This window comes from Gossypium arboreum, chromosome 3 (genome assembly GCF_025698485.1).
Source record: "Gossypium arboreum isolate Shixiya-1 chromosome 3, ASM2569848v2, whole genome shotgun sequence".
In the NCBI taxonomy this organism is placed as follows: Eukaryota; Viridiplantae; Streptophyta; class Magnoliopsida; order Malvales; family Malvaceae; genus Gossypium; species Gossypium arboreum.
Window position 1 is genome coordinate 673,152 of NC_069072.1, and position 11,976 is coordinate 685,127.

Genomic DNA, 11,976 nt, shown 5'->3' on the forward strand with positions numbered 1-11,976 from the left:
GAGTGTACTATCACTCTGGAAGATGTGCAGTTGCAATTGGGATTGCCAGTGGATGGGTACACAGTCACCGGGTCCGCTCAATCTGTTGATTGGGGAGCCGTATGCTACGAGCTTTTGGGTGCTATTCTGGATAATATTAACGGAGGTCAGATCGAGATGGGCTGGTTAAGAGACACATTCTCGGAGCCGGATAATGATTCGAATGAACTAGAAAGACTACGATATACTCGAGCATACACTCTTGAGGTGATTGGAGGTTATTTAATGCAAGATTTGTCACGAAACCTCGTACATTTGAGATGGCTGTTGAAACTCGTTGATTTTAGAGCAGTTGGTGAATTTAGTTGGCATGAGGGTCTGCCGTGTTAGCAATATTGTACAAGGAGATGTGCGGGGTGACGCGACCGGATAAAGCCAAAATCGGAGCTTGCCTATCACTACTGCAATCATGGGCACAGTTTCGCTTTCCATTTTTACGTCCTCGAGTGGAGCCCCCATATACATTCCCACTCATAATAAGATAAATTTTATATTAGATTTTACAATTATTACGTAGATTTAAAATATAATTGTATGCTAAAAATTTATTTAATTAGGTGGAACCATTCGGCGAGTTATGTTGGAATACCTACCTCTCTTGAATATATACGACTTCTATTAGACCAACGGTCAGAAACATAAGTAAGTATTAAATAAAATATATATACATAATAAAATAGTCGTTTTGTATTTAGTATTTAGTATTATGTATATAACTAATATTTTTATCATGTTCATAGTTTCAATAGACACCATACAGGGATCCGGCAATTCAAGCAATAATTCTGGATGAATTCTTTCAAAATTCGAACATTTGGCATGTGAATGTCCCATTGGTCAATTATGCTACCGTGGAGATTGTAACGGCCTAATTTTCAGTGGTGTCGGAAATGGTGATTTGAGATCACTAAATTCGACAAATAAGATTGAACAAGATAGTAATTTAATATTTATGAGTCAAGTAAGAATTTAGAAGAATTTGTGAAATGGTGAAATTAGTGAATTAAAAGAATTTATTAGGTCAAACGGGTCAAAAATGAGGTATCGAGACCTCAAAGTTGAAAATCGAGCTATAAATATTTTTATAAATATTTATGGAGTGTCATTGAGTTAGTATTAAAGTTTAGTTAGAAAATTTTAACGTTTGGATGGCTAATTAATTGAAAAGGATTAAATTGAAAATAGCACAAAATTTGTTAAATTGTGAGTAAATAGCTTAAGTATTTAAAAGATGGATTTAAAGAGCAATTAGACCCAAAGGTTATTGGCTGGACGGTTTGGGTATGAAATAAGCAAGAAAACAATGTGAACAAGGGCAAAATTGGAAATAGATAAAAGTTAATAGTTAAATAATGATGTAATTGAAAAATCTAGACATTTTCTTCATAATTTCTCAGCCAAAACGCCATAGAAGGTCTGGAGAAAGCTGGTTTTTCATATTTTTACATCATGTGAGTCTAATTCTTGCTTTTTCTTGAAAATTTTTATGTTTTTATGACTTTTACAATTAGGTCCACTTGTAGAATTCATTAGTTTTTGATTTTATGGGTGAAATTGGAAGTTACCCTGGATGGATAAGGGAATTTTATGATGAATTATTATGAAATTTAAGTTCTAATTTAATATTAAGGTGGTTTTATTAAGTGATTTTGATAGGAAATGATATTTAGGACCTAATTGTGAAAAAGTTGTGAATTGAAGGTTGCTGTTGAAATTCAGAATATAAAAGGTTTTGAAATAGTTTATAATGATAAAATAAAGTGTTAATTGAGAAAAATTAGTTCAATTGATGGGTGAATTGAGTAGGGACTAAATTGTGAAAACTGTAAATTTTGGGGTAAAAGTGCAATTTCGAAATTTGAACAGCATAAATTGTGAAGTGAAATAGAAATCAAATAAATGCTAATGAGTAGAAATATTTTATATTATAGATCAAGAATCCAAAGAAGAACGAGGAAAAGAAAAAGTTGCGGAATAGTCCCAAAATTTCAATATCTTCTACAAATTAGCGGGTAAGTTCATATGGTTGAAATTAGATGTTTATTTGTGAATGATTGAAGTATATAATGTGTTATTATATACGAATTTGTTGTGGGATTGTGTAGATTTTGTTAATGAAAGAATAAATGTGGAAATGCAAATTAGGAAAAACGCAGGATTGAGTATGCGTTCAGTATCGTGACGTGTGATGAATTGACGGATAAGACCATGGTTGTTCCATAGCAAAGTGTGAAATGTAGGTATGGTATCATCCATACTGAGTTGTGAAATGTAGGTATGGTATTATCCATCTTGAACATGAAATGTAGGTATGGTATTATCAAATCCATCTTGAGTTAAGAAATGTAGGTATGGCATTTCCCATACCGAGTTAAAAAAATGTAGGTATGGTATTTCAATGAGGAAAACCATACTGAGTTGTGAATCGTGGCATTGAGCAACGACGTACTCAATTTAAAAGCCGTTTCCTAATTTGATTATAAGAAATAAAGAGAAGTGATCCAAATGAAAGAGATTGAGTAGTTATTCTTGTTGAGCTCAACTATGTGAATTATTATAACAATGGTTGTGAATCGCAGGAAACTTTAGTAAATGTTTTGGTATTGTTTGGAAATATTATGTTTGGTAAGCATTACTTTTAACCTATGAACTTACTAAGCTTCAATAAGCTTACTTGTGTGTGTTTAATATTTTTATGTAGATTGACTTGAAGTGAAGTGGGTAGATCGGATCAACACAACAAAGCACACTATCCAGATCAATTCGGTAGCTTTTTTTATGTTTGAAGATTTATATGGCATGTATAGAGTTTGAATGAATTGAAGTAAAGATGTTATAAACTAGTTAACAATATTTGTACTAAAATAGTTTTCGGTAAGTAGCAGTAGTTTGACTTTGAAAAATCACTAAAAATAGTAGAAATGGAATTAAATAATGAATAAATTATGGAATCGAATCTCGATGAGTCTATTTTCATATGGAAGAAGCAAAACAGGTATATGAGCTATATTTTATGAGATGTTTAAATTTTTGTGAAACAGGGCCAGAGCAATTTCTGGATCCCCTGTTCTGACTTTGGAAATTCACCATAAATTTTACAAAGATAATTAGAAGTCATACTTTATATGTACAGATTCCTTATTGAGTCTAGTTTTATTAGAGACAAACGCCATAGTCATTGAAGCTCTTTACAGAGAGATATCTGATTCGTAATACACAAAGGTCAGAGTAGTCAAACCCTGAAACAGGGGAGATTTTAAATAATAAACTGTACTAATTGGCTTGACCAAAAATTCTATAAAAAAATTGGTAAGTATATATATGAGTATAAATTCAGAGAAAATTTACGGATTTGGATTTCGAGTTTTATAACTCGAGATATGAATTATTTAGCAACTATGACACAGTTGGACAGCTTGTCTGGAAAGTGTGATATAAATTGTTTGAATTATTTAAGTGCTCAAATAAGTTTAGTAATGCCTCGTGCTCGAATCCGGTGATGGTCTCGTGTAAAGGGGGCGTTACATTTATTGGTATCAGAGCCTGGTTTAGTCGATTCTCGGAACGAATTTGATGTGTAAAGTGTTTAAAAATACATGCCATATAAATCTGTGATAGTGTGATGTGAATGATCCGATCTAATTACTAATTTTTGTTATAGATTGTAAAGATGTCTGATAGACCCGATGGTGCTAGTCAGGAAGAGGAAGTTAATAGTAGAATACAGACTTCTGAGCAGGGAACAAGTGGTAATGTCCCGATTTCTTTGATGAGAGAGGAAGAACTTAAAAATATGATTTACGGATTAATGAATCAGTGGTATCATGAAACAATACAAGGAAGAAGTCAGGCACAACAACCTCCTCCTCCCCCTACTGTACCACCAGTTACAACCCCGGTTGCTCCTCCTTTAATAGATGAATCTAGCAAAAGAACACCAATTGAAAAACTCGAAAGTTTGGAGTGAAGAATTTCGAGGAGATCGGACGATGATCCGGTTAAAGCGAGTATTGGTTAAAGAGTTTGAGAGAGTTTTAAGCAGATGATGTGTTCTCTGGAGGACTATTTGGGATGGGCGGTTTCGCTATTGAAAGAAGAAGCGTATAATTGGTGGGAAACCATTGAGGCGATGGTACTGCAGATAAACTTACAGGAATTCTTCCAAAACGAATTTAAGAAGAAGTATGTGGGAAAGAGATATTTAGATAAGAAGAAGAGAATTTCTTGATCTTCGACAAGGGAATAAAACAGTGGCGAATATGAAAGAGAATTTGTGTATCTCAAGAGATATGCTCGGGATGTTGTACCGACAGAGAAAGAAATGTGCATTAGATTTGAAAAAGGGCTTAATGATGAAATCGAATGATGATTGGAGGTACAGAGATTAGAATTTGTGATTACATGTCGATCGAGCTCAAAAGATGGAAGAAGTGTATAATGAAAGATGCAAAGAGAAAGAAGAGGTAAAGAGGTATACAAAAGAAGTTTCTCTAGACCAACTTCGACTTTTTCGCCAAAAGTTCGAAATGATTCTGGTCGACCTGTTATAATCCCGGAACGATCGAATAATAGTAAAACGACTCAACAAGATGTCGGAGTAACTAAGAAACCAGCAGCTAGTGTTAGTAGTGTGCAAAATATTCCGAGACTTAGATGTAAAAATTGTGGTAGATTTCATATTGGTGAGTGTTGGGGAAGAGCCGGAGCTTGCTATAAATGTGGTGGAACTGATCATTTTATTCAGGACTGTCCTCAATTATTAAAAGAAGATAGAGAACAAGGGAGAAGCAAGCAAATACTCCTCGGAAAGGTAAGCGTTCAGTCAAAGTAGTGCTCTGGACTGTTCATTCGGAACGAGATATCTGCAGCCCGATCGAGACAAGAGTACCTGCGTACATATGCTATCCGGCAAGGGAAGAAGCTTCGCTCCGGATGTGATAGTGGTAATTTCTATCTTTTGATGATTCGTGTATGCTTTAATTGATCCCGGATCTACACATTCATATATTTGCTTTGCATTAGTGTCGAAAAGAAAATGATTATTGAGTCCATCGACCTTGAATTGCAAGTCACTAATCCACTAGGGCAAAGTGTATTGGTTAATTTAATATGTCGGAATTGTCCTTTGAAAATACAAAGTGTGAATTCTCTGCTGATTTAATGTTGTTACCTTTCCGAGAATTTGATGTTATTCTTGGAATGGATTGGTTGATTGAACACGATGCCATAGTGAATTGTAGAGAAAAACGGATTGATTTAAAATGTCGACGGAAATAGTTTGGTGAGTTTGGGGATAAAAGAATGATGTCGGATTATTTCACCTTACATTTCGAAAATTGATTCGGAAAGGTAATAAAGCATTTCTAGCTTATATTCTTGATACTCGGGGTTCGAATTGAAGATGGAACAATTGTCGATTGTTAATGAGTTTCTTGATGTGTTTCTGAGGAATTACGGTTTACCCCGGATCGTGAGGTTAAATTCACAATTGATGTAATTAAAATGCAGCTCAATATCAATAACACCGTATAGAATGGCACCAGTGAGTTAAAAGAGTTGAAGACACAGTTGCAAGAGTTATTGGATAAAGGGTTCATCGGACCGAGTACATCACCTTGGGCGCACCTATCTTATTTGTGAAAAGAAAGATGGTTCGTTGCGATTGTGTATTGATTACGAGCGTTGAATAAGGTAACAATTAAAATAAATATCTATTACCTCGTATCGATGATTTGTTTGATCAAGCGAAAGGTCTGCAGTGTTCTCAAAATAGACCTTAGATCCGGGTATTATCATTTGAAGGTTAAAGAGTGTGATGTGCCAAAGGCGCTTTTGAACTCGGTATGGTCACTACGAATTTTTGGTAATGCCTTTTGGTTTAACGAATGCCCTGCTGCATTTATGGATTTAATGAATCAATTTTTCAGTCTTATTTGGATAGATTTGTGGTGGTATTTATTGATGACATATTGGTCTATTCAAAGACAGAATCCGAACATGCACAAAGACTTGAGAATTGTACTACGACTTTGAGAGAAAAACAATTATATGCGAAATTTAGTAAATGTGAGTTTTGGCTTCATGAGGTTGGATTTACGGGTCATATTATATCAGTGAAGGAATTCGTGTGGATCCAAGTAAAGTTTGGCGGTGGTGAATTGGAAAACACCGAAGAATGTAGCGAAGTGCGAAGTTTTCTGGGATTAGCAGGATACTATCGCCGTTTTGTAAAGAATTTTTCCATGATTGCTTCACCAATGACTCGTTTATTACAGAAGAATGTTGAGTTTATGTGGTCTGATGAATGTCGTGAGCTTTGATCGATTAAAGAAAATGTTAATGAAGCTCCGGTCTTAACTCAACCGTAATCGTATACCGTATGTTGTGTACTGATGATGCATCTTTAAGTGGTTTGGGTTGTGTGTTAATGCGATCGGAAAGGTAGTGGCTTATGCTTCACGGCAATTAAAACCACATGAAAAGAATTACCCTACACATGATCTTGAGTTAGCTGCAATTGTTTTTGCCTTAAAAATTTGGAGACACTATTTATATGGTGAGAAGTGTTATATGTATACGGATCACAAAAGTTTGAAATACTTAATGACTCGAAGGAACCGAACTTAAGACAGAGGCGGTGGTTAGAGTTCTTTGAAAGACTATGATTTGGTTATTGACTATCATCCGGGAAAGCTAATGTAGTTCTTGATGCCTTGAGTCGAAAGTCATCCTTGTTTGCACTTCTGCAATGAATGCTCATTTGGCTCTTAATGAAGAAGGTGTTGTTTTAGTAGAATTGAAGGTAAAACCAATGTTTCTTCAACAAATTCGAAGTGCAGAATGAAGATCCAAAATTGGTCTTTGAAACGACAAATGGTTCGGGATAATTTAGATTGAGTTCAAGATTGATGATGAAGGTATATTGCGCTATCATAATAGGATTTGTGTTCCCAATAATTCGATTTAAAGAATGATATTCTTTCTGAAGCACATAATAGTATGTATTCTATTCATCCGGGTAGTACAAAATGTATGGTGATCTGAAAAAGACATATTGGTGGCCTGGTATGAAAAGAGAAATTTCGAATTTATTGCAAAATATTTGATTTGCCACAAGTTAAAGCGAGTATCAAGTGCCAAGCGGGTTTATTACAACCCATTATGATTCTGAATGGAAGTGGGAGCATATTTCAATGGATTTTGTGTCGAGGATTGCTGTGACTCGAGAAAGAAAGATTTGATATGGGTGATTGTTGATAGATTGACAAAGTCAGACACTTTATTCGGTCGAATAGATTTTTCACTTAATAAGTTAGCGAATTGTATGTGTCAGATATTGTGAGACTACATGGAGTTCCAATATCTATCATTTCAGACCTCGGATCCGAGGTTTACTTCAAGATTTTGGAATAAATTGCAAGAAGCCTTAGGCACCAGATTGAATTTTAGTACTGACATTTCATCCTCAAACAGATGGACGATCGAGGCGAGTGATTCAAATTTTAGAAGATATGTTAAGATGTTGTATACTCGAGTTTGGTGACAGTTGGGAAAGGTATTTACCGTTGGCTGAGTTTGCTTACAACAATAGCTATCAGTCTAGTATAAAAATGACACCATTTGAGGCTCTTTATGGTAGAAAATGCAAGACTCCATTGTGTTGGTCTGAATTGAGTGAATCAAAAATAGTTGAGGTTGATTTGATTCGAGAAACCAAGAGAAAGTCCGGATTATTCGAGATAGTCTAAAAGTCGCTTGGATCGTCGAAGTCATATGCGGATTTAAAACGAAGAGACATAGAATATGCAGTGGGTGATCGAGTATTTTTAAAAGTTTCACCATGGAAAAGGGTGTTACGATTTGGTAAAAAGGGAAAATTAAGTCCGAGATTCATAGGGCCATATGAAATTGTGGAAAGGGTTGGTCCTGTGGCTTATCGTTTGGCTTTACCTCCGGAACTTGAGAAGATTCATAATGTGTTTCATGTGTCTATGCTAAGGCAGTATAGGTCAAATCCTTCACACGTAATTCCCCATACTGAAATTGAGCTTCAACCAGATATGACTTATTCAGAAGAACCAGTGAAGATTTTGGCTCGTGAAGTTAAGGAATTGCGGAACAAAAGAGTACCATTGGTTAAAGTATTATGGCATCGACATGGTATGGAGGAGGCAACCTGGGAAACAGAGGAGTCAATAAGATCACGAGATCCGAATCTATTTTAGGGTAACAAATTTCGAGGACGAAATTTTTAAAAGGGGGGAGAGTTGTAATGGCCTAATTTTCAGTGGTGTCGGAAATGGTGATTTGAGATCACTAAATTCGACAAATAAGATTGAACAAGATAGTAATTTAATATTTATGAGTCAAGTAAGAATTTAGAAGAATTTGTGAAATGGTGAAATTAGTGAATTAAAAGAATTTATTAGGTCAAGCGGGTCAAAAATGAGGTATCGAGACCTCAAAGTTGAAAATCAAGCTATAAATATTTTTATAAATATTTATGGAGTGTCATTGAGTTAGTATTAAAGTTTAGTTAGAAAATTTTAACGTTTGGATGGCTAATTAATTGAAAAGGATTAAATTGAAAATAGCACAAAATTTGTTAAATTGTGAGTAAATAGCTTAAGTATTTAAAAGATGGATTTAAAGAGCAATTAGACCCAAAGGTTATTGGCTGGACGGTTTGGGTATGAAATAAGCAAGAAAACAATGTGAACAAGGGCAAAATTGGAAATAGATAAAAGTTAATAGTTAAATAATGATGTAATTGAAAAATCTAGACATTTTCTTCATAATTTCTCAGCCAAAACGCCATAGAAGGTCTGGAGAAAGCTGGTTTTTCATATTTTTACATCATGTGAGTCTAATTCTTGCTTTTTCTTGATAATTTTATGTTTTTATGACTTTTACAATTAGGTCCACTTGTAGAATTCATTAGTTTTTGATTTTATGGGTGAAATTGGAAGTTACCCTGGATGGATAAGGGAATTTTATGATGAATTATTATGAAATTTAAGTTCTAATTTAATATTAAGGTGGTTTTATTAAGTGATTTTGATAGGAAATGATATTTAGGACCTAATTGTGAAAAAGTTGTGAATTGAAGGTTGCTGTTGAAATTCAGAATATAAAAGGTTTTGAAATAGTTTATAATGATAAAATAAAGTGTTAATTGAGAAAAATTAGTTCAATTGATGGGTGAATTGAGTAGGGACTAAATTGTGAAAAGCTGTAAATTTTGGGGTAAAAGTGCAATTTCGAAATTTGAACAGTATAAATTGTGAAGTGAAATAGAAATCAAATAAATGCTAATGAGTAGAAATATTTTATATTATAGATCAAGAATCCAAAGAAGAACGAGGAAAAGAAAAAGTTGCGGAATAGTCCCAAAATTTCAATATCTTCTACAAATTAGCGGGTAAGTTCATATGGTTGAAATTAGATGTTTATTTGTGAATGATTGAAGTATATAATGTGTTATTATATACTGAATTTGTTGTGGGATTGTGTAGATTTTGTTAATGAAAGAATAAATGTGGAAATGCAAATTAGGAAAACGCAGGATTGAGTACGTTCAGTATCGTGACGTGTGATGAATTGATTGGATAAGACCATGGTTGTTCCATGGCAAAGTGTGAAATGTAGGTATGGTATCATCCATACTGAGTTGTGAAATGTAGGTATGGTATTATCCATACCGAAATGTGAAATGTAGGTATGGTATTATCAAATCCATCTTGAGTTAAGAAATGTAGGTATGGCATTTCCCATACCGAGTTAAAAAATGTAGGTATGGTATTTCAATGAGGAAAACCATTCTGAGTTGTGAATCGTGGCATTGAGCAACGACGTACTCAATTTCGTAAGCCGTTTCCTAATTTGATTATAAGAAATAAAAGAGAAGTGATCCAAATGAAAGAGATTGAGTAGTTATTCTTGTTGAGCTCAACTATGTGAATTATTATAACAATGGTTGTGAATCGCAGGAAACTTTAGTAAATGTTTTGGTATTGTTTGGAAATATTATGTTTGGTAAGCATTACTTTTAACCTATGAACTTACTAAGCTTCAATAAGCTTACTTGTGTGTGTTTAATATTTTTATGTAGATTGACTTGAAGTGAAGTGGGTAGATCGGATCAACACAACAAAGCACACTATCCAGATCAATTCCGGTAGCTTTTGTTTTATGTTTGAAGATTTATATGGCATGTATAGAGTTTGAATGAATTGAAGTAAAGATGTTATAAACTAGTTAACAATATTTGTACTAAAATAGTTTTCGGTAAGTAGCAGTAGTTTGACTTTGAAAAATCACTAAAAATAGTAGAAATGGAATTAAATAATGAATAAATTATGGAATCGAATCTCGATGAGTCTATTTTCATATGGAAGAAGCAAAACAGGTATATGAGCTATATTTTATGAGATGTTTAAATTTTTGTGAAACAGGGCTAGAGCAATTTCTGGATCCCCTGTTCTGACTTTGGAAATTCACCATAAATTTTAAAAAGATAATTAGAAGTCATACTTTATATGTACAGATTCCTTATTGAGTCTAGTTTTATTAGAGACAAACGGCATAGTCATTGAATCTCTGTACAGAGAGATATCTGATTCGTAATACACAAAGGTCAGAGTAGTCAAACCCTGAAACAGGGGAGATTTTAAATAATAAACTGTACTAATTGGCTTGACCAAAATTCTAGAAAAAATTGGTAAGTAGATATATGAGTATAAATTAAGAGAAAATTTACGGATTTGGATTTCGAGTTTTATAACTCGAGATATGAATTATTTAGCAACTATGACACAGTTGGACAGCTTGTCTGGAAAGTGTGATATAAATTGTTTGAATTGTTTAAGTGCTCAAATAAGTTTAGTAATGCCTCGTGCTCGACTCCGGCGACGGTCTCGGGTAAAGGGGGCGTTACAGAGATACACCAGTCAGATAGAGTATTGCAGCAATTTAGGTTCTGACAACCGATTTTCGTGGTACCTGAGGTGCTCAATGATAAGCACAAAGTTGACTTACGGTAATTGAATACGGATTGGCCGGGATACTGGTCAAAATATATTAAAATGTGGGAAAATTTATATAATTATACACCTACTCAGGAGCCGATCATCGTTCTTCAGTTAGCGTGAGTGTCGAAATACATGTTATGGTTTAGGATCCATGGCAAGCCATATTTATTGTCGGAAGATGAGAAGCGACGGCAAATTCGTGTCCAAAGGGAACGACGGGGCCCTTTAAATCCAAGAAGAAGGGATGACGACGCGGGCCCATCAATAGTGCCCACACAATTACCGGGCCCAAGACTTCAACCAACGACACCCATATCACAGCCTTTTCAGATTATGCCAGGTGCGTATCCTAGCTCTTATATGTATCCTAACCCTTATATGTTTCCTTTTTCCAGTCCTATGGCAGGTTGGAATGTATGGCCTGGTTCATCTCCGTTCCTGATTATTTCGAGTCAACTGTCGATCTATAGGCTGTCGTTGCATGAGGGATCGTACGAGGCGCTGTTGGGGAGCTCTTCTTTTTACCAATCCCCATCACCTTATGGGATTCAAACACCTCTGCCATGAGTGATATAAACACCTCCGCAGTCATTATTCTATCAAGGTGGGTCATCCTCCCAACACCCACAACCAGATCCCCTGTAGGAGGAACCACAATCCCCGCTGGAGCAATCACAACCCCCGTTGGAAACTGAACCAAGGAGGAATCCAGAGCGTAACCGTCGACGACCTCCATATGGCACTGATTCCGACCGGCACCAACATTAATTTTTTAATATATTTGTATAAACGTTTTTATATTATTTCATTTAATAAAATAAAAGTTGTTTTAATATTTTAATTGTAATTTACATTTTATATTTTTAATAAAATAAATGTTTTTCTGAATGAGGTAATATTTTTAATA

At 34.7% G+C, this 11,976-nt stretch overlaps 1 long non-coding RNA gene across 1 annotated transcript; it reads left to right on the forward strand.

The window, feature by feature from the left end:
• The first annotated feature begins 2,212 nt into the window (after positions 1–2,212).
• LOC128290147 (uncharacterized) lies at positions 2,213–10,408 on the forward strand. Its single transcript, XR_008279788.1, has 2 exons — positions 2,213–2,279; positions 10,151–10,408. It is a non-coding gene; the product is annotated as an uncharacterized LOC128290147 (long non-coding RNA).
• Positions 10,409–11,976: the final 1,568 nt, after the last annotated feature.